At 46.5% G+C, this 23,871-nt stretch overlaps 3 protein-coding genes across 7 annotated transcripts in view; 2 read left to right on the forward strand and 1 right to left on the reverse strand.

Moving 5' to 3' along the window:
* The window catches only part of LOC144806053 (uncharacterized), a 214,747-nt gene extending 208,603 nt beyond the window's left edge, over positions 1-6,144 (reverse strand). For 4 of the 5 annotated variants that reach the window (XR_013605673.1, XR_013605672.1, XM_078672500.1 and 1 more), the window contains exons 1-2: positions 6,016-6,144; positions 61-125 (exon numbers count right to left, since the gene is read on the reverse strand). The gene's annotated coding sequence lies outside the window, so the exon portion shown is untranslated. Of the gene's footprint in view, positions 1-60; positions 126-5,377; positions 5,928-6,015 lie in introns of those variants that run through there. The other variant, XM_078672501.1, reaches the window with a different exon arrangement.
* LOC144806055 (uncharacterized) overlaps positions 1-23,871 on the forward strand; it is a 609,474-nt gene that overhangs the window by 284,910 nt on the left and 300,693 nt on the right. The gene's annotated exons all lie outside the window — the stretch shown is intronic.
* The window catches only part of LOC144806048 (uncharacterized), a 45,225-nt gene continuing 36,982 nt past the window's right edge, over positions 15,629-23,871 (forward strand). Inside the window, exon 1 of the mRNA XM_078672495.1 lies at positions 15,629-15,684. The gene's annotated coding sequence lies outside the window, so the exon portion shown is untranslated. The remainder of the gene's footprint in view (positions 15,685-23,871) is intronic.

Here is a 23,871-nt window from a genome sequence, read left to right on the forward strand (position 1 = left end):
AGAAATACCAATTTAAAGTAAACAGGAAAAAAATATATAAAGAGAAGAATTAATACTTACTCATTGAATACTTCAGTTCCTGATTTCTTCGTCGCTTGGTTGATGGCGGACGCTCCTGAAGGTTCCTAAGGGAGAAGTAAGAAGAATTCAGAAGATAAGAAAGTAAGGCAGAGAGTGAACGAACAAATGAGTAAAAAAGAATAAATGAACTCACACGAGTTAAAGGGTGCTAAAAAGTTGTTTATAATGCAGTTTACCAAAGAATAGAATACTTATATTGCAGAATAGAAGAGGAGCCAAAGCCATAGGCACTTTGGGTAAGGAAATAGAGAGAGAGTAAGAAAGTGGAGAAGGAAATTAGTAATGGTGTGCTTTTCTGTTACAGCGATTTCCACTCATGCTTAAAGATAGAGAGGGAATAAGAAAGGCATAAAACGGAGTAGGGCAGAAAGGAAGAAGTAGAGTGGAAGGGCCAGAAGGTCAGATAGTCTCTTCTCTGTCCCATGCCCCTTTCCCCCGGCTGGGTTCGCTTACTACTCCACCTACATCCATTGCCTTGCTTTTACTACTTTTCACAGCCAATCAGGTACTTGATATTTGAGTTTAAACAGGCAAGCCTTTAGAGGCTGTAGAGAAGGAAGTTCTCTAACACTCATGTTTTTTCTTTATAGAAATTCATCTACATAACATATTTATGAAATATCCCTGTTACCACTGCCGTAATTGAGATACTTTCGGCATAAAGGTAATTATTAAAAAATTAGTCATGGATACTATATCTTGAATTTTATCGATATATATGTAATCGATGGTAAAAATTTATCAGTGCATCGAAAACGGCAATTATTCCCATTTTGGGATGCACCTCCATGTTATCTATTCTGTATATGAATTTATTGGCAACACTGATTTTTCATATCTAATTATAGTGTTTACCTCTGATTTATTTTATCTAAGAGCCTGAGGCCTACGTTTTTGAAACGGAATCATCAGTACTTTCACTAGTTCTACACTATTTTTAGAATAGGTGAGTATAATTACGAAATTAAAGGGTCATATACCCTGGTTGTCGAAGATGGTATCGTGACATACAAACGTATCACCAATCCTATAAATTGACTATGTATACATATCTACTATATTTTATTCAGAATGTACCGTACTAAAGCCTTTCCGTGTGCAATCAATTGAAGGCATTGATCCAAGCGATTGCTTAGCAAGTGATTAACGCACATTGACATAATATAATCAAAATTATTATTATGTTCTAAAAATTGAGTATTGGCCTTAAAATTGCCCTTCTAATCATAATGATTTTTAAGACACCCTGTCCCATCTGTATCCTTTTTAATACTACCTATGTCTCTAAGGGTCCCTTGTCCAATTATTTATTTGTTTCTCCACGCAGCCTCCCCCAGAACTGGGATTTCTCCCCAGTGTAAAAATGAACAAGGAAATGGAAAACCCGTAATCGGGTTTATATTATTGATGTATATTTGCTAAACATAAGAGGTTATTAGGATGTTATAGGTTCAGGTTATTTTTATATGTCGTAACAATTGTATTCTCCCCTTTTTTTCTATTATGTTTAGATAATAAATTCATTTTCTTTATTTGTAGAATATATTGTGGCTCCTCCAGAAGAAGACGCTGGTCGCCGCGCGTCTAGAAAAGCATTAACTTTGCCACTTGTTTTTATTTGTGAATTCTGTGATTATAATAACTGTGTTATATTTTTTTGATAATTGTGAATTTTGTATAATTGAAATTATTATGTATTGGTAATTGATTCATTTTTATGTATTATCATGTATTTGTTTGAATTTTTAACCCAGATCCATCTGCTGAAAGCTTTGTTTGTTTTTAATATGAATATTATTAAATGTTAGATACTGAACCTTTGTAGTTCCACCTCTTTATTACGTTCTAAAAGTTTGTCAATTCATAATACCATAGTGCCTAGGTTGTTTTATCTCACTTGCTTTTACTACTGCCAGAGGCCCAAACATTAAAGATAATCCTTTTGGATAATGGGAACACTGGACAGTTTTTAAACTTCACTTTCACATCACTATCACTGCACACTCAGTAAAGATACCTGCTCTGCTGTAATACAGGCCTTGTAGCACAGCAGGGACACACTTGGTGTCACCAGGTGGGCCCGATGATGAAGCATGCCACCAACTAGGTTGATGGATGGGGGCTTCATAAAAAGAAAGAACCCTTTTCTTTTTATCACTAACAACATACAGTTTTGAGTCTCATATCACGTCTTGACAGACTAGTTCTCATTGATTTAACATGCCTTTGTCATGAGCCATCTGGGGCTCAATGGTAACTCCGGATACTTTTCGAAAACTTGGGTTACAAGCTCTTACAATAAAATACATTGCCTGGAAAGGAGCATCTCTGGGCGGTGAGAGAAGCGGCTGAGGCGGTCCACACTCCTCATACACAGAGGACACGATAGGCCTCAACTCCTATCCCTACCGAGCAGGTTTCATCCCAGCAGGGGACAGGTCTCCACTTCTCTGTATCTCCCTGGATAGCCCTGAACCACTCTGCATCCCCCTGGACTGGCTTCACCTCCTCTGCACCCCTCCCGGATCAGCCTCAGCTCCTCTGCACCCCCAGCCCAGGACAGGCACCACTTCCTCTGCAACCCCTGTGCACGCCTGACCTCCTCTGCACCCCAGGACAGGCCTTGCTTCCTCTGCACCCGTAAAGACGGGCCTCAACTCCTCTGCACCATGGGGCAGGCCGCACCTCCTCTGCACCCCCTGCACAGGCCTCACCTCCTCTGCAATCCCAGCCCAGGAACCTCCTCCTCTTCATCCCTGGACAGGCCTCACCTACTCTTAACCCCCTAGACGGGCTATGCCTCACCTCTGAACCCTGGACATGCCTCACCAGCACTGCACCCCTGGACAGGCCTTGCCTCGTCTGCTTCCCCTGGAAAGCATTCTCCTCTGCACCCCTCAGGACAGGTCTCCCCTCCTCTGTACCCCTGGACAGGCCTCGCCTCTTCTTCATCCCTCTGGACAGGCCTCAACCACTCTGCACCCCCTGCACAGGCCTCACCTCCTCTGCACCCCCAGCCCAGGCACCACTTCCTCTGCACCCCTGGACAGGCCTCACCTGCTCTTAACACCCTAGACAGGACATGCCTCACCTCCTCTGTACCCTCGGACAGGTATCACCTGCTGTTAACCCCCTGGACTGGACATGCCTCACCTCCTCTGAACCCTGGACAGGCCTCACCTGCTCTGTACCCCCATGGATAAGACATGCCTCACCTCCTCTGCACCCCCTGGATAGGCCTCGCCTCCTCTGCTCCTCCAGAACAGTTATCTCCTCTGCACCCCTCATGACCCGCCTCACCTCCTCCTCTCCCCCTGGACAGGTCTCACCTGCTCTCCTCCCCATGGACAGGACTTACCTCCTCTGCACCCCTAGGACAGGCCTCGCCTCCTTCGCAACCACAACACCCCTGAAAAGGACATGCTTCACCTCCTTTGCACCCTTTGGACAAGCCTCAAATCCTCTGTACACCCCCCGGACAAGCCTCACATCCTCTGCAACCCCTGGACATGCCTCACCTCTTCTGACCCCTGGACAGGCCTCCCCTCCTCTGCACCCTTGACAGGCCTCACTTCCTCTGCACCCCATGGACAGGCCTCACTTCCTCTGCACCCCATGGACATGCCTCCCCCTCCTCTTCACCACTCTGGACTGGCCTCACCTCCTCTGCACCCCTGGACAGGCCTCACCTGCTCTCCTCCCCTTGGACAGGCCTCACCTCCTCTGCTCCCCCTGGACAGGCCTCACCTCCTCTGCACCCTCTGGACAGGTCTCACCTCCTCTGCACCCTCTGGACAGGTCTCACCTCTTCTGCCCCACTGGAGAGGCTCCACCTCTTCTACCACCTGGACATGCCTCCACTCCTCTTCTCCCCGGGGACAGGCCTCACCTCCTCGGCCCCCTGGAGAGGCCTCACCTCCTCGGCACCCCCTGGACAGGCCTCACCTCCTCGGCACCCCCTGGACAAGCCTTACTGCACCCCTGGACAAGCCTTACCTCTTCTGCACCCCTGGACAGGCCTCATCTCCTCTGCACCCCTGGACAGGTTCACTTCCTCTGCACCCCCTGGACAGGCCTCACCTCCTCTGCACCATCTGGACAGGCCTCGCCTCTTCTGCAGCCGTGGAGAGGCCTCACCTCCTCTGCACCCCTCAGGACACGCCTATTCCCCTCTGCACCCCATGGACAGGCTTCACCTCCTCTGCACCCCATGGACAGGCCTTACCTCCTCTGCACCCCATGGACAGGCCCCCTCCTCTGCACCCCTAGGACAGGCCTTGCCTCCTTCGTAACCACTCCACCCCTGAAAAGGACATGCTTCACCTCCTTGGCACCCTTTGGACAAGCCTCAAATCCTCTGTACACCCCCCTCCCCACCCCCCCGGACAGGCCTCTCCTCCTCTGCACCCCTGGGCAGGCCTCACCTCCTCTGCACCCCTGGACAGGCCTCATCTCCTCTGCACCCCTGGACAGGCCTCATCTCCTCTGCTACCCCTGGACAGGCCTCTCCTCCTCTGCACCCCTGGACAGGCCTCACCTCCTCTGCACCCCTGGCCAGGCCTCACCTCCTCTGCACCCCTGAGAAAATCAACTTCCCAGCACACGTATTTAAGTAAGATGTGGTTTCCCTCGAAGTTAAAAAAAAGTACAGTAAATGAGTCACAGAATATACACAATTCTTTCTTTCTTTTGTTTGCGTTTTTTTCTGGTGTTCTCGGCCACAACCAACATGTGTTTTTTCGCTACAGGGGGTGATCCCGCGACTTTCTCAAGGCTGTGTAAAAAATAAAGGTACAGAACCATGGTCTAAATAGAAGTCACATCTTTCTCAGTCATTGGTATTATTTTTTGTAAAATTAAATACGGCCACAGCGCATATAAACTAAGGGGGTTGTCTATGTTGGGTATACAAACAATAGTAACCTAACCTTGTTGAGAAGATACATGTGAAATAAGCATTCTAAGATACAGTATACGACGGAGAGAGCGAATCTAGATAAAACTCCAATGACAAAATGACCTCCTATAGCCCTGGTGCACAAAATCCTTCGTACTTTCAAGTGTGAAAACCCAGTCTGTGATTGGGTCCGAATGATGCCGATCATGTCGCGTGCTCTAGTCTGGGGGTCATAAGTCCCAAACCTTAGAGCCCCAAGGGTACCAAGCATGAAGGTGAGAAATAAACACCCACACTGTCCTAGTATAACTTTATGTAAATAAAGAAGGGGTATTTTTAAACGTCTGAAAATCCATCTCTGTAAAGTTCCAGCGTGATGGATATTTCAAAGAAACCTACTTTCAATGTGGTGTTAATTCCGACCCACACAGGGTTCCGTTAAGTATCAACGATGAGTCCAAAGGATGGGTCCTCTGATTCATGTGTTCTTGTTTTCTTCCAAGAATCAGGCTATATCTGTAAATCAAATGCTCTGGTCATGTCCTAATGTGCTAAGCGTCACAATGAACCACATGTATGATAGTGCTCTTAATCCCCAAGTTAGCTATTCAAGCACTGCTTTAAAACGCTCTGTTATCCGGGGATCCACTCTCAGCCGAGACCCGGCTCTATTGGGAACTCCTTCTCTCGGTTGCTTCAATACGAGGCACAGAAACAGCCCCATTAAGTGTGAGGTGAACCAGGGTTCAATGTAAGCCGTGTCTACCCGAGCCCGGCCACACACGGCTGAAGTCTCTCAAGGCCTCACTCTTGATGCAAACGCTGACAGTGACCTGCGCCTGCTGTGTATAAGGAAGGGTCCTTGGGTCTATGGTCAGCGTGGATCTCCCCTCGAAACCCACAGGGAGCCGTTCATTCTGGTATAAACATTCATCCAAACATTCATCCTCAAGTCTCCCTCGTGCTCCTTCCGGGTCCTTGGAGCGCGATGACCCGGAAGCTATCAAAGGACATGAAGCCTTTGATCTCAGTCTCACCTTTCAACCGTCGCAGAGTCCAGCAGAGGATCAAAACATCAGCAGAGGAGCCGCTTTATCCAAACCCGCAGCCCGAGCGCGGGATCCAAAGCTGTGCGGCATCAGCAGAGGAACCGGCCGTCGTTTTGGGTGACTTCCGGTATCCCGACAGAGCAATAAACGAAGGACTACGGTCGTGGAAACGGGCGACATCTTGGAATGGGGAATCTGTCAAATGCTCGTGTTCTGTGCACGTCACAGCTGCGCATGTGCAGGGCGAAGACACTACTTCCTATCGCCGATTTAGGACCTTGCACGGGGTACACACTGAACTGCCCTGAACAGATGACGCTCCGTCTCACTGCGGCTGCGCAGAGGAAAGACACTGCCCCCTCCCCATAGACGAGCCGAACCGAGGAGCTTTGCACTTAAATACATCTCTGCGGGTGCTGTGGCAGCTGTTGTCTCTCATTCATTGTGTCCCCGCGCGGACCTGTGCTGGTGCTGAGCTGTCGCCCTTTACTGTGCTGTGAACGAAAGAAAGAAATCTTTCTTAGATTCTATCTGTCCTCCGCGCATGCGCAGTTGTTCATCCATCAGGCCCCTCTTTAATCCGCGTTCCCCGACGGGAGGCAGTATCTGTCCTCAGCGCATGCGCAGTTAATCCAATGTCTCTTTAATCTGCACTGTGGGAAGCGGTGTCTATCCCCAGCGCATGCGCAGTTGTCCATGAACAGGCCCCCTTTTAACCCCATGCTCATGGTTCAGTTCAGTCCTGGCCTCTGGCTCAGCAGGGAGCACAGCACCCAAACCACCCCAGGTGAGGCCAGACCCACAGCAGGGAGCACAGCACCCAAACCACCCCAGGTGAGGCCCGACCCACAGCAGGGCCCTCAGCACCCAAACCACCCCAGGTGAGGCCAGACCCACAGCAGGGCCCTCAGCACCCAAACCACCCCAGGTGAGGTCAGACCTCAGCAGGGCCCTCAGCACCCAAACTACCCCAGGTGAGGCCCGACCCACAGCAGGGCCCTCAGCACCCAAACTACCCAGGAGAGGCCCGACCCCAGCAGGGAGCCCAGGCCCCACATGAAACCCCAGGTGAGGCCATGAGATACAACGATTGTCTGGTGCTGTAGGGTCTCGAGCCTGCTGTAAGGGGTTCATTTGTTGTTGCATCGATCGATGATTATTTTGTCTCAGCAATGCTCATTGTCCCTCACTGCTGGAGTTGGGTCGCTCTTTTCAAGGCCTCAGCAAACGGGGACATTTTTTCACCTGAAAAGTCTGTGATGAGAAGATCGACTTGAATCCCGTTTGTGGCTTTCCCCAGAGTGAAGGGGGGGGCCGCCCCGTCAATCGAAAGTGAAAGAACGCACTCCCAGGCAGCACCGACTGCGCCTCATTGCACCTGGGCCTGCACAGCATCATCTGATGAGGATAAAACTCCCCCAAATATGACTCAACCTCACCAGGGCCTCAGTAACCAGGCAGCACCGACTGCGCCTCAGGTAAACAAGCATTGGCAACGCACTCCCAGGCAGCACCGACTGCGCCTCATTGCACCTGGGCCTGCACAGCTTCATCTGATGAGGCTAAAACTCCCCCAAATATGACTCAACCTCACTAGGGCCTCAGTGACCAGGCAGCGGTCAGCCAATGCCCATCAGGTAAACAATCATTGGCATCGCCAGTAGGTCTCGCCTCTGGGACCTTATAAGTGTTTAGTTATCCAGCACAATAATATCCTTGGTGCAACAACATCAACTGTTGCATGGCTAAACACTTATAAGGTCCCAAAGGCGAGACCTATTGGCTATGCCAATGCTTGTTTTCATTGGTTTCTGTTTGTGCCTTTTAGAGATGCATGCTTCTGTTTCGTCCTCGTGTCTAACTACTCCCACCTTTTGTTGATCTAGATCACGGCTACTCACATTTTCCCGGGGCCGCAAAGTTTGGTCTATGATGTGACCGAGGGCCGCACTGATGCCAGCAGGGTGTTAAGTCTGGGTAGGAGAAACACGAGTAGGACCCTAAGGTCATCAGAGGATCTTCTTATGCAACAGGGCAGAATAAAAAGAGCAAGATGGGGAGGAAGGTCCTTCAAGCACTTGGTTCCTAAAATGTAGAACACACTACCCAGGGACAGGCGCATGATAACCAACAAATTAGCATTCAGGAAAAGACTCAAAACATTGCTCTTTCCCTAAAAACTCCCGATCTGAGGCAACTTGACTCAGTCTACCGTAGTTATGTTTCTCTTAGCGCTGGGAAGCCTAAGGGCAGCTATGCACTTTACAAACACATAAACATCTTATCTGAGACTCTTGTTCAGATAAATTGGATAGCCATCTAGGTTCGCGGACTACTGTACAAATGGGTTTAGACAGCAAGGATTTAATTGCTCCACTGAGTTCGGTAAAGGCGCTGATAGCCACTGGGTGTGGAACAGGGCCTCTAAGCAGATTTTAATAAGATTCATGTTTCCCCTAACCATAGAACTGAATCGGTCTGCGTTATTAATGCATCGCCATACCAGTCTGCGGTTATCTGTGGATGGTGATATATCTCCAGCACCATATTCTGTCATTAATGCACGAGGTACTAGACAACCTGTTCTGATTCGAGCCCCTGGGCCTGTTTAACCTATTAGCACCATCCCTGGTGGGGTTGGTATTTGAAATGGTTATTGGTATAGGGGGGTGAGGGAGCGGACCCGTTTCTATCTATAGGCAATTGAGGCAGCCCCTGGATTGATCGTATATATCGGGTGAAGGGTGATTGCGGGAGCAGTAACTCTGGCGGTTTGCGACCCAATTTTGGCATCTAAAATACTCATACCAACACCTACACTAATGATGGCCCTTCTCCCATCAACCCCTTTGATTTCGGCCACCTTTTCCCCCATTCTCCCCTTAAAACGCTTGGCTACTAAAATAGCCACCCGCCTTCTTATCCAGGGTAGATGAAAAGAACTGCTGGGGAAAGAGTTGTGACCTCATTCTATGCCAATCTTTGGAGAGGAGCTGTGTCTTCTGGAGGAGGTCCACATCTGCCTCCATTTTATCCAGGTAGGAAAGGATGGACCTCCTTTTATTGGGATTGTTGAGACCTCTCACATTGAGAGTGAGAATTTTCAGTGTGGGCTGGGAAATAGCGTGCCATAGTGAGTGCCACTGTTCCCAGGAACCCGCGCGCATGTGCACGCGCGCACCGAAGTCACCCCAAGCGCGCAGTGTGCATTATTTAGCGCGCACATCCTGAGACTGTTCGCACCGCCACTATTAAAACGCGAGCGGCGCGTAAAACATTCCTTTCCTGGTTCTGGGAGATGACAAGAACACGAGGGAGCGGCAGTTAAGTGTCTCCCATATGGCTCTGGGTTTTGGGGGCTTGCGTTCACGAGCAAGGGCCCTTGCAATTGCTGCATTGCTTTCCTTACAGTGCGCCGCTGCAGGGCTATTGTGGGTCATTAAGTTTGTATTCAGCCCGTGTGCGCTGCAATTAACACGAATGCTAACTGAATGGCCCATAATCAGCCCCCAGCTGTGCACTGTAAAAAAAAAAGTAAAACAGAGTCTCAAGCCCGACATGTACATACACACGCCGTGTTTGACACAGGATGTTTGAGCAGCTTCAAAGTCGGTCGCTCTTGCCTTGAAGCCACGGGTAGAGGGAGGGGGTCAGGCGGGAGACAATGGATGCAGTTGTAGTCGTATTCTGCCTCAGTGCTATGAATACCCTTAGATCTGCCCCAAGGGAGCATAGAGTCTACTGGACTGATATTACTGTTATTAGCTCCACCCGCAAGTATGTGACAGAGGCCACAGGCTGAGACTTAACTGGGCGCAGTGAACGGATCCCCCATGTCAATGTGTGTAAGGATGCGAGAACGTCCCCTATCTACTTCTGGTTACACGTGCCCGCTCCCCTGAGGGTGAATCAATCCTAGTGTGAGTGTTACCAGAGCTCTCCCATGCCTCGATCAGGTGCCGAGTGACCCTCAACAGAAGACATATTACTGTCTGCTTCTATTTTATATCGCCAGAGACTAGTTACATCCCGGCTTCAGGTGCGAGTGAGCGGGAAGTGCTGCTTCAAATCGTTGTTTAATTAACAACAAATAACATAGTGCTTTATAGCATGTAGTTGTACAAGGCTTCATTGAGGAGATTACACCCACCCCTCCAGAGAGGGCACATCGAGTATGCCGCTGGCCACATGGGCACTGCCATGCAGCAGTTTCGTTAGCAATTTAATGTCATGGAGCAGGGAGATGTCACTTCTAATGAGGAAGATTTCTTTTGCTTTTTGGGTGAGAGAAAAATTATATGTAATAACATAAGCTACCACATAAGATAGTAGAAATCAGTTTTATTTATAAACACTATAATTCTGCTGGGGAGGAACGTACACGATATTTACATACTAATATACCATTTGTTTGCAACCTTTTCACATCACTGGGTCTTTGTTCCCCCACCCAAAAGTTACTTGGTCTTGAGATAAACTCTTTGAGTTATATAACAAGCGGGCTCGCGCCACTGAACTCTTGCTTCACGTTTATGAGCCTGCTGCTTCGTGAGGGGCGAGGTTTTAAACACCCCCAACCCCACCCCCAGGGCCCGTTTTTCGAAGATCTCGATTTTTAATGTTCAGTGTTTGCAAACTCTCCAGGCTTCCCTCACATGCAACTGCGTCTCTCCCCTCCCAATCAACCGCAGCCAGATCTCCCTCGCATCCAAACATGCTTTATTCAGTCACTCTACAGAGTGCATCTTTTCATTCCTCCCACCTCCAGAACCTGAAAGAACGTATCCTTTCATTCCTTTTTATTTATTTGTTGCATTTTTATATAGCGCAAATGAAGATATCAAAGCGCTTTACATGAGCGCTAATTCCATTACAGAAATTTGCCCAGTGGGGGATGATGTGCTGCAATGACTAATAAGTTTAAGGCCCCAAAGGCGAGGCCTATTGGCTATGCCAATGCGTGTTCCAAGTGTCAGTACGATGAAGTACTGCATTTAGAAACACAAAGCCTCAGAGAAAGCAAGCATTGGTAAAGCCAAAGGTACAGGCTGTAATGTGCCAACACATGTAAGAACAAATATTCACGTGTTGCATGCAAAAATTATGTTTATTACATTAGAGCCAGGCCTATTGGCAGTGTGTGTGTGTGTGTGTGTGTGTGTGGGGGGGGGTAACAAGGAAGCATTGCTTTCTGTATAGAATGGATATAGGCGATACAAAATTTAATGTGACAAACAGCGTGATGACTGAGTGCACTTTTCAAATTTGAAATAATCCCTCACAGATTCCAATGGTAGTGCTTCCTAGGAGGGTGAATGGTGCACGAAACAGCCAATGGCGTGAGGTGAGACAGAAATGCTCTTCTCACAAAGCCAAATCCTCTCTATCTGCATTTTAAAGAACTAGTTAGAAACAGCAGTACTTGTTTAGCAGACGAGCAACAGACACAATAGAGCAGTTTTTCTTGTTTTTACACAGCAACAAGACCATACAAAATACTAAGCAATTTGTCAAATGTGCACACTTAATTGTCAGAAAGAAGCCAAGAATCCAATGTACGTTAAAAGGAGGGATAGCAACAAAGCTCACATTATCAGTTACTCTAATGATGTGCAGAACCAACAAGCACTGGCAAAGCCAATCTACCTGGCTTTAATATATTAAACTACTCAAACACATGGATGAATGAGGCAATGCGGTTTACGTGTATTAGCGCATTAAAGCCAGACCTATTAGATTTACCAATGCTTATTTCCTTTGTACTTCTCCCTAAAGCACTCAACGCACTTTTCTGACGATTCTGCAACCTGTGAGCAAATGAGATTCCCCATTCATTTGGGGCACAGAGCTAGTTAATTACATAAACAGAGCTAATAATTCCTGGAGCCCTGAATATGCTTGTTTCCGTTAGAGTTTTCGGTGTGTGTAAAGCAATTTGTGGTGTGCGGTCCATTTTTCTCTATTTCCTTTATGTGTTTTTAAGACCTTGTTGTGCTGTTCAGATCAGGCAGCGAGTTGAGGTCATTCACGCGTGCACACTGAAGACAGAATACACAACAGTAATCAAGGTTTGAAACATTTTCTAACCATTTTTCATGCATTTTAATCCCACCTGCTATTCTTATACATACATTAGCTCCTAAGCCACGTTCTTCCATATTTTAGGTGGTAATGGATCTACCTGAGAGCCTAATGAGGTAGACATTTCTATTGCTCTAAAGTTTCTTCTGTCATTCTGTCAAAACACTCTAGCTTGTTGGGGGTGACTCATTGAAATACCAGCCGTACTGAGACCATTCAGCACTGACTAATCCGAAATTGGAATACTATTTCTAGTGTTCAGTAGGCCTTTTTTAAAACCATGATCTATTATTGGGAGAGAATTAATAATGTCCCCTAGTATCTTTGTAATCTTGTCCTCATAGAACATAGCTAGATCCTTACAAAGTGCTTGAGAAGGTTTAAACATTTGCCTGATACACTCTGTATTTGTCTGTCCCTGCAGGAATTCTTTTTTTAACATTTGTTGCTTCTAGAATTACTGTACTATAGTACTTCGCTTTTGCCTTGTGTACATCTTTATTGTATTCATTTATGGCGTTCTTTAATAATTGTTTATCCTCTTCTAGTGGAGAAGTGTGGCTCAATGGTTAGAGCGGCAGACCCTGATGCAGAGGTCTAGCCCGGGACTAGGGTTCAATTCCCCGCCGCGATAAGATTCAAGAGAATATACAACTTGATCCTTCTTTTAACATAAAGGCAATTCATTGTGGCCATACCAGTTCATCTAGGTATAACATGGTAATATTCCAACTTGCTTTGAAAATTAGTGCCACTCACCCCCTTTTCCTGGCCTCCTGTCATCAATGTAGAACTTTATATCCCGGAGGACAAGCCCAACCAAAATCTATAGCGGAGTCTCGCGAGGCCCATGTTTCTGCTGAAAATAGTGCATCCCAATCATTAGTTTCCAACATCATATTGCTTTCCAGGGTGTGTTTTATCAGCAATCTTGCATTGATCAACCCACATATACATTTAGGAGGGTGAAACAAGGTATACCTTTGCATCTGAAGTACAGGGACTGTTCCCATCAGCTGCTGGCCAGATGCCAGTATCCAAACCCCTAGGCATTCTAGATGGCACAGCCTCATTCCATAACCATGGTTACCTTCACTCAGCAGATTTAAACAAACATAAGCTTATGTGTATCCGAAATTGCAAATCTGCCATAAGACCCTTAACGTGGTGCTGTTTGTGTGGAAATGCACTATCTTTTCAGTTTTTCAAACAATAGTTTGGAGGGATATTTGACGCTGCACACACGTGTGGTCTGGTTCCTGGCGCACATAGCCATGGCTGCAGCGCACAGAGACTCTTCACTGCCGCACACAGAGGAAAAAAATTAGAGGGAACATTGGTGAGTGCACCAGCTTTAGCCTGTATTTGGGTCCCTGTGATCCCTTTTCCCCCTGAGCCCCCAACGTCTGCCCGGCCTCCATTGCCCTTTGATCCTCTCTTCAACGTCTTTAACCTGCATACCAGTTCTCCACCCTCCCCTCCCTAACTCCAACTTAGAAACCCATTAACCTCAAATTGTCCAGGGCCCGCCTTTTGTGCGTGCGCGTCCTTGGAAGTCGGAATAGTTGGGAACGTGTGTGGCTTGTTCCCCGTGTCGCTGCACTCCCCGTGTCTCTACGCTCCCAGCAGATTTCTTCGCCGCCCACCCAGCCTTGCAAATGTCACTTATCTGTCCCTCAGTCGTTCACGGTGTCATCATAGTGGAATGTCTCTTTCGACAATGTCTCCAGCACTGCCAGAATTTCTCGTGCCATGGTCTTGGGGTCCGGTCTCGTTGCTCACTCTGTGCTACGCCTCCCGTAGACCTTATGCCATCTTTCTCGAGGAGTTTTGGTCTGTGGGCCCTCTGTCTCCTCCTGGATTGGATTCTCAATGCCCAGCACCGGGTAAGTGTCCTGCATGGATCTGAGCTGGAGGAGTATGCCCTGCCATATGAAAATAAGCCAGAAAGGGTGACCCAAAGAATACGGTAATCCTTGATTTCGAAGACGCAGAGGCAATACGGTCCCCAGCGGCATCGACGTCCCGCCTTATCAAAAGGCGGTACATTGATGCCATTTGGGAACGTGTGGCCTCCATCGGTTATCTCCTTCATCTCCCCCGCTATTTCCCTTTACAGCGTCTGCAAGTCGCCTTGTAATGCACCGAATAGAGACTCTAAAAAGGCGTGGGTAACTGGAGCTTCAGAGGTGTCCACATCTTGGCTGATTTGTGTCATTGGGGAGAGCCTCCCTTCTCCGCTCCCGGTCATCGGGAGCTTGGTCAGCATCTTTTTTATATTCTGATCCTTCTTGCTTCTCGCCGAGGACATGGCTGCTATATCTCTTACCACATCACCAGACCCGCATACATTGTCGTGGGGGTCCCAGCCCCAGTGGGTGGCTGTCACCGGGTTGTCCTCCCGCTGAGCTCCACTACGCTGTTGCTTGATGGTGAGGGCCCTAGGTGTCACTCCCTTTCAGTCTTGTACGGGCCATGCTGTCTTCGACCGTCTGCTATTGCCCTGCTGGGCATCTGATGCTTGTTCTCAATACTCTAAGCACTTTGCGCCCGAACCTGCTGTGAATCCCCCTGTAGGCCAGCAGCCCTATCTGAGCCTGGAGCACTAGATGTCTTCTAGTACCACTGCGGCTAATTCCTGCATTATGTGCTTGCAGGCCGTGGCCTCCGGTTTCCTCTGACTTGGCAGTCAGCTCCAGAGAGACTAATCCATGCCCGGGCCCCTCATCCATTGGCACCTTGTGATTCTTACAGCGTTACAGTTCATATCTCATTCCCTTATTGGATTTTGTCATTTTAGTGTCATTTTGTTCAATACACTTTACTTTATTTTTCTATTTCTTTTTTTATTTTTTATTGTTTTGCATTTTGACTTTTAGTTTTTTGGTTTCTGCATACATATTTTACATATTACCTTAAGTTAAGCCTGCCTGTTCGGTGCTTAGGTACCAGGTGGTTGATCCTAGGTTAATTGAATGGCTTTGAAAGTTCACTCTGACAACGGTTGTGATTGTTCCACATCTACCGCAAATAATAATTCAGTTTCTTGCAGAAACTATCTAACATTATCTGCAAAACAGGCAGTTGATAACCTACCAGGGTTGAAGCACCATGTGGACAGATTGAAATATGGGATGAGTATTGTGTGGCAATAGAATCGCTAAAAAACTTCAGTTTGCAGATGAACCAAGAATTACGCTTGAATGTCATAACTTTTTAAAACAAGGTAGTCAGGAAAGTGTGGCGAATATATTGCAGCATTTTGACAGCCCCAAGCAAATTTGAGAACAGAGTGGATGTATGTTGCAGAAACGAGTCTGTTCACCCAATGCGAGTGGTGATATCCGCTTTGCAGATCTGCCTGAAGTTATGATGCTGCTGACAGTGTCTGCTAAAAGCGATGGCGTGACTGGTGGAACTATAAAGCCAAATAAGTGAAATCTATCTTCCGACACCGCAGTCTTCGTGACTGAGACCAGTAATGCTGAAGACACTGAGACTCACAGCAGTAATTTCTCCTTTCAGAGCGTTATTGCTGCAGATGGAGTGAAGCCAAGAAGTAAGCACATTACTAAGGTACCAACAAAGTTTAATATTATTAATTTGTATTAACTGTTTCTCTTTTGCAGCATTTGGAAATGCATTTTCTTATTTTGTTGCTTTTTGGTTCGTTTTTTATTGTAGGCTGTTATATTCTGTTTAAAGGGAAAGATGTTGTAGTGTGTGACCTTAATGCTGCAGTTTGCATTTCATTACCATCATTTGCTTATCCTGGAGAATCTCCAGGGTGGAGGAGTTTTGCTGTTCCAGAGTTCTTTCTTCAGCTTCTGGGCAGTTGTCACTCTGTGGCTATCTGTGGTCCTGTTCCTCTGCTCTTCTTGTAGTAGCTCCTATCAGAGCTTCATCCCCCCGCCAACGATAATAAGATGCCAGCACACAACACAGCCTATGATGTGCTACGTCTATCTGCTCGGCGCAGTTAGAGCGCGGATAAAGTTCTCCGCACCTATCAGGCTGTGAATGTAACCTAAAGGCTTAAGATGAAATGAAGAGCTTACCTCCTTCCTGAGTGGCTCCAGTCTGCTGTGTGCAGACCCGATAGCTGGCAGCACCCTGGAGTATGTATGTATAAATCAGATTATGTTGAAGTAACTTGCAATATAGTGGCAGGCAGCACCCTGCCATAGAGTAGGATTTCTCATAGTATTTTATTTCCTGGCACATTAATGGAGATTGTCTTTTAACTGGCAGAAGAACAACAATGACCATACATTTTTCTGGGTTTGTCTTTAAAATGACGTACACATTAGGAATGGCATTTCGTTCTGCTGGAATAATAACACACGTTATCTTGCACTCTGCTATGATGTTGCATAGATTGTTGGCTGCAATGCTTCATTCAAACGTGATTTCTACAGGGCACATACATGATTTGCTGCTGTAGAGAAATAATGATCCTGTGTACTGTGGCAGACTCCGAAATATTGAAAAACTTCATGACTTCCCTTTCAGCACTTCATAGTAAAACCTTTCAATTTTTGACTCGATCATTTGGCAGAAACATAACTTAGTACCATTAATAGAGTTGTGCTGGGCAACATTCATGTGGAGTTAGGACTGGCTCGACCAGAGTGCTTGCTGACTTGGAGGAGCATGGAGTTGACCACCTTGCCTGGTCTGGTGTGGAACCAAGCCAGCGATGCTTTGCTGTAGGCTCATTTGCCCTGATAGCTGGTCAACAGTTTGAGGAGAAGGAGGTGAAGAGCTGGCTAAGTGTGCCATGAAGCTGGCATTTCAGTACATCCCTGAGAAGTGAGCTTTGAGGTGATGTAGTGTTCCTCTTATACCACGTGCAATTCACCCTCTCCAAAGCCTCAAGAATTCCTGGGTGTGAAGGGCGGCTGATTCTGATTGGGTGCTTGATAGTTTTCCAGAAACTCATGTTCTTGATAGTTCATGTTTGTCAGTAGTTAATGAAACACGTCCAGGTGTTTAATCTCTTCAGTGACACAAGCTGCAATAAAAGTTTCTTTGTCTTTGCAAAAAAAATGAATCGCCAACGAGCCTCTGTAGGTCAAAGAATGGAAGGGTAGGGAAACTGTCAGTCATCTCACTGCTAAGCAGAGCCATGTCATGCTTCATCCTCCGTCAGGCCTCTGATTTTGACCAACATCGCTTAGAACACTGGGACTTTAGAGACCATCCTTTTAATGAGAAAAACAAAACTACAAGTCCCATAAGCAATAGTGGTGGAAGGTGTCACACATGACCTGGGACAACATCCGATTCAGCACATCCAGTTCCATTTTTTAAGTATTTGACACAATATTGAATTTATAACCTTTGTTTTTTATGGACATGACTCACCAGAATTCTAAAAACGTCCAGGACAGAAATGGAATGGAGTCCGTTCCATTTGCAGATGGCTGGCCCTACGCAGCAAGGCCTGACTGTTGCCCACGAGGTTTTCTATTGAAAATGGAGAGTTTGTCGATCTATTTCAAACGCGGAGATCAGATAAACGGGTACTGAAACATTACCGTTGAGGGTAGAGTGGACTGCGCACTGAGGGGCACCCGAAGAGCGGTTTCACAACGCAGCAATACACATCCAACCCTACATATCACATGGTCAAGCTTCATTTAGACCCTGTAGAAGAAGATTTTTTTATTGGAGACTTTTGCCCAACCACAAAAATCTACTCATGTCGTACCCATGCTACAAGGCCTCCTTAGACATGCTCCTGAGGTGTTCAAATACCCAGTTAGAGCTAGGGGTCTTAACCCCAGAGTAGATCAAAAATACAAGGCAGCTCCCAGTTACCCAATGTACATTAAGGGCCAACTTCCCTTAGATTCACTAGTAGTTGCCAATGCACGCAAAAGAGCAAACTCCCAAGGGTCAGGTGACACACCACCTCCTGACAAAGAATCCAAGTTATTAGACGCGTCAGGTTAACGTATGGCTTCTCAAGCTGCTAATTCTTGGAAAATAGCAAACACACAAGCCCTTCTAGCAAGATACGATAGTGCTCACTATGAAGAGCTGGAAAAGCTCATTCAACATCTGCCCCAAGAATATAAGGACAAAGCCAATGACCTTATACAAGAAGGCAAACACATTAACCACTACCTCAATCAAATGTGCGCTTGACGCAGCTGTCACCGCGTTACGTGCAATAAATACTAGTGTTCTGCTTCATAGACACTCCTGGCTCAGGGTATCTGGATTTAAGCAAGAGTGCAAAATACGATCCTAAATCAACCTTTTGATCAACAGCACCTCTTTGGACCTGCAGTTGACGCATCTCTAAAAAAAAATAAAAAAGATACAAACAGCAAAGTCTATGGGCGCCTTACAGTCACCATCTGCCAGAGGCTCCCTTCGTCGCTCCTTTTATAGAGCCAGTTCCAAAACTAATACATAAGAACACCCACATCATCCTATAAAAGTCCCAACCAGGGCTCCTTTTCTAGGGGATACAATAGAGGAGGTTACAGAGGTAACAACAATAAGGGTAGAGGCAGAGGTACTAACACCCGCATCTCCCCTAACAATAAAGAGTGACTTCCCTGCGCTTCCCCCCGATCAGCCCACTCCGGTCGGGGGACGCATCTCACAGTTCCTACCTGTCTGGAATTCCATCACAACAGACAGGTGGGTAAGACAAATTATCCAGTATGGTTATTGCCTGGAACTCACTTCTACTCCCCCCCAACATTCCTCCAAGACCGTGTCCAATGTCATTAGAACACCTAACGCTCCTCAAACAGGAAGTCTTAGCAATGTTGCAAAAAGATGCAATAGAGCCAGTTTTTCTAATTCATCAGGGGACAGGAGTCTACTCCCTTTTTTCCTAATCCCAAAAAAGGACGGCTCTCAATACTGGACCTCAGACCGCTCAACGTTTACATTCAATCAGACCACTTCCACATGGTCACAAGTGCTTCCACTACTACAGCAAGGCAACTTTCTCTCCACTATAGATCTAAAAGATGCCTACTTCCACATTCCAATACATCTCGCTCAAAGGAAGTATCTCAGATTTGTGGTAGATGGTCAACACTACCAGTTCAAGGTGCTCCCATTCGGAGTCACCACAGCACCCAGGGTTTTCACCAAATGCCTTGCGGTAGTTACAGCCCATCTCAGAAGACAACAAATTCATGTCTTCCCCTATCTAGACGATTGGCTCACTCCGGACAATACAGTTGCTTCACAGTCTGGGATCCACAGTAAATCTAGACAAATCCCACCTCCAACCGTCTACAATGCAACAATATCTAGGGGCAACAGTGAATACTTCTACAGCCCTAGCATATCCCAATCCCATCAGGATAAATGCTATATAAAACCTAGTTCAAAGATTTCAGCAACAGCACTCACTATCAGCAAGAGTGTTCATGCAGCAAATAGGTATGATGGCATCTTGCATTTTTCTCGTCCCTCATGCAAGATTGCAAATGCGCCCCTTACAAGAATGTCTAGCACGCCAGTGGAACCAAGCTCAAGGTCAACTAACAGATCTGATGTTGGCGGACGACCGCACCCATCACTCTCTGCGGTGGTGGATTACAAAAAATCTTTCCAAAGGACGGTCGTTCCTCGAGCTAGTTCCACAGGTAGGGCTAACAACAGGTGCATCGCTCACCGGTTGGGGAGCACATCTCCAAAACCATACCATTCAAGGTTTATGGACCTCTCAACAAAAGCAATTCCACATTAACTACCTGGAATTGTTGCCAATCTCTCTAGCGCTGGAGTCGTTTCAACCACAACTCCTAGGCAAAGCTGTCCTAAGTCGTACAGACAACATGACAGCAATGTATTACATACAAAAACAGGGGGGGGGGACACTCTCCCCAGTTACCCCGTCTAGCACAGAGCAACTGGAGGTGGGCCATTCCACGGAAAATATACCTCCTAGCAGAACATCTATCAGGAGTACACAATCAAATAGCGGATCTTGTCAGTCGCCAAACACAACAGATCCACAAATGGTAACTTCATCCTCAAATACTTCTTCCTTTCTTTCACATGTGGGGAGAGCCAGACATAGAGCTGTTCGCCACACGCCAAAAAGCAACATGCCCAAGCTTCGCATCCAGACTAATGGGTCCTCCATTTGAACCTTTACACAAATGTGAACTACAGTACCTTACTTGGAAAGTAGCTTTTTTAGTCGCCATCACTTCTCTCAGAAGAGTGAGCGAACTCCAGGCATTAACCATACAAGAACATTTTTTCAAATCTTATCATAACAAAGTAGTTCTTAGAACAAACTCACATTTTTTACCCAAAGTAGTATCTGCCTTTCATCCAAACCAGTCTGTTGAACTACCAGTATTCTTCCCCCAACCAGACTCAGTGGCAGAGAGAACTCTACACACCCTTGATGTTAAAAGAGCATTACTTTACTACATCGAAAGAACGCAACCCTTTAGGAAAACCAAACAGCTTTTCGTAGCTTTCTCCCCACCTCATAAAGGCAATCCTATAGCCAAGACAGGAATTGCAAGGTGGATTGTAAAATGCATATAAATATGCTACCTTAAAGTCAAATACACGTTAACCATTCCCCCTAGAGCTCATTCTACACGCATCTATGGCATTCTTACGGAACATTCCCCTAGATGACATATGCAAAGCAGCAACTTGGGCCACGCCACACACCTTCACAAAACAATATTTTGTAGATGTGCATGCAAAACAACAAGCTAGTGTGGGCCAGGCTGTATTAAACACTTTTTCAAACTACTGCAACAGGTACAGGTAGCCACCGGTAAGCAGGATACTGCTATATAGTCTATGCATAGTGTGCAATCTGCAGCTCATATGCCTCGAACGGAAAATGCTACTTACCTGTATACATCTGTTCTTGGCATGTAGAGTTGCAGAGTTGTACACGCCCACCCTCCTCCCCGGATACTTTTATCTGATCCAGTATTATCTGAATTGGATACATCACGCATTTACACCTTTCTATTTCTCACTTCTCCATCTAACCCTACTGGCAAAACAATGTTACGATGGAGCCGAAGCCCATGCACATTGTCGACCGAAGGAGGAGTCACTAACCTCATGACTACAAGATAAGAACACACCTAACATCGAATGGATGTTCTCTGAAGGCATGAAAGCCATCGCTGCATGGATGCGTGCCAACTATTTACAACTTAATGCGGGCAAATCTGAAATTATGTTGTTTGGAGGAGCTGCCACTTATTGGTCGCCTACCTGGTGGCCGGAAGAGCTGGTTACTGCCCCTACCCCTAAAGAAGTGGTTAAGAACCTAGGTGTCAGGATGGATAACAAACTTACCTTTGATACTCACGCTAACACTACTGCAGGATCTTGCTTTTACATTCTTGGCCTCCTGTGAAGGATTTTTCCCCTTATACCCTCTTCTACTAAGAAAACTTTGATGCAGGCCTTGGTGCTTAGTAGATTTGACTACTGCAATGCCCTCCTATTCTCAGCTAATCAATCTGCCATAAAAAGACTTCAGGTGGTGCAGAATACTGCTGCCCGACTTACTGTCAACGCCCAGCTAGAACACCCTCTGCACCTCTCCTGAACCAACTCCATTGGCTCTCTATAGGAAAAAGGGTAAAATTCAAAATAGGCTGTATTATTCACAAAGTCCTCAATGGTCAAGGCCCTTCGTATTTTGCAATTAAACCCTCTGCTTACACCCCGGCATGAACTCTTAGGTCATGCTCTGAGCATCTGAGTCAAAAAGGCACATAGTGGCGGGAAAGCATTCTCTCATCTTGCTCCGGCATGCTGGAATAATTTACCCTCACACCTGCGCTCTGGACTTACTCTGGCTCAGTTCAGAAAGATGTCAAAAACCCACTTCTTTTAATCTTTCCTTCGTTTCTGGTATTCCCCACTGTCTTAAGCGCCGAGATACCCTCACGGGTGATTCAGCGCTATACAAGTCAATAAACTTCAAACTTCATATAGGATATACATGAAAAGACAGGGTCTGTGGAGCAAATACCTATAATGACAATAGAAATTTAACTAAAACACAATATTCAAAATAACAAGAAACACACCAGGGTATCAGCTGTGCCCACAGATCCTGGCGATCAAACCGGAACCCGCAAGATGGTAACAGCAAGGGTGAAGAACTAAATATACAGCCACAATAGACAAAGAGTTAGCAAGGAGGAGTGCTTAACAGGAACGAATTGAAAACAAAGGGCACACTTGGCAGAAAGTGAAAAACGAAAACCACTAGGATACAGGTAGCTAAGACTAAAGGAACAGGAAGACAAGAAGGTAGGAACTGGAATAAGAGGTAAATAAAATAAAAAGGCAGGGACTAGGAATAGATAAATACAAAAGGAGAGAGACTATAAGGGTGCACTAAATTGTACTGGTTCAGGAATCAAGAAAAGAAAGTAGCACTGAAGGCAGTGTTAGTTCAAGGAACAAGGAATTAACTCTATCTCAGAAATCAAGGTACAGGAAAATAAGGGGAAAGAAATTGCACACTTGGCAGAAAGCAGGTAACAAACATACAGGGGAAACCAGTAGCAAGACAGTAGGCACAGGAAGACAGCAAACTTGGAACGGGAACAAAGGTAAGCAAGGACTGGCAAAAGGGAAGCAAGGTAAGCAAGGACTGGCAAAAGGGAAATACAGTAGGGAGGCTGCAAGTGTGCACTAATCAGTACTTGTTCAGGAATCAAGCACACAAGAAGTAGCTAAGGCTCAGGAGTGAAGATAGCCGTGAAAGCAGTGCTAGTTCAGTGACAAGGAATCACTATAGCTCAGGAAGCAAGGAATAGGTATAGCTCAGGAACTCTGGAAACAATGATAACAAAAGGACAAGAAACAAGGGTCGGCCTCGCAGGAACACAGCTACAGTGACCAACACTGGAGTGAAGGGAGCTGGGGCTTCAAAGAGCTCATAGTATTCACATGCAGCAGGTGTGAGCAGCCTAACAGTTGCCAGCTACAGGTGTGCTGTATTCCTCCACCCATGCTTGGCCTGCAGGGGTGGAGAGGTAGTAGTGAGCAGGGCATTATAGGTAATGGAGTTTCAAGCATGATCAGAGAGACTGGCTTCTCAAAACCCGGCATGGATTGTGAATGAATGGGAATTTCCAAATAGCATCAAAATGGCTGTAGGTCAAGATATGCATAGATGGGAAGGTCCAGAAGTTTATTAGAACACTGGAGAGTCTCACAATTCAGCACAATGGTGGTGGGCAAAAGAGAGCAGGGAGCGAGTCATGACATTTAGCATTTGGACCATGAGGACTGGAGTCAGTTGGCCAGCGACTACGCCTGGAGTATAAGGGACCAGGACAACAAGGGTATGCAGGACTGAGAAGACAGAGGGAGCCATAACCCGCGAAGACAAGAAACAGGAGTCTCAACTACAAGAACAAAGACGAGGAGGACAAAGAATACTAGGACATGGCCCAGAAGCACTTTGACCTCAAGAACGAGCTGCAGCGACAGCAGCACCAGTGGGAACTTGAGGGCTAGGATCAGGAGAAAAAGCAAGAACATATGGATCAAGCCCTGGATATCCAGATGTTAATGGTTGGGACCAGGCCTTGAGGACCAGATCAAGGAAAACCAAGGATCTGGATTAGTGAGACTAGAATGAGTTCCAGCTGGACGACTAGTGTTGTGATATCCCTCTAGGGATGAGTGTTGCACTCTATAAATACAGTAAATAAAAAAGAACCATGACGGCCAAGTGTACAAGTACCAGCGCCATGGAGGACAAGGAGAGCC

The sequence above is a fragment of the Lissotriton helveticus genome (genome assembly GCF_964261635.1).
Source record: "Lissotriton helveticus chromosome 1_1 unlocalized genomic scaffold, aLisHel1.1 SUPER_1_unloc_41, whole genome shotgun sequence".
Classification (NCBI taxonomy): domain Eukaryota; kingdom Metazoa; phylum Chordata; class Amphibia; order Caudata; family Salamandridae; genus Lissotriton; species Lissotriton helveticus.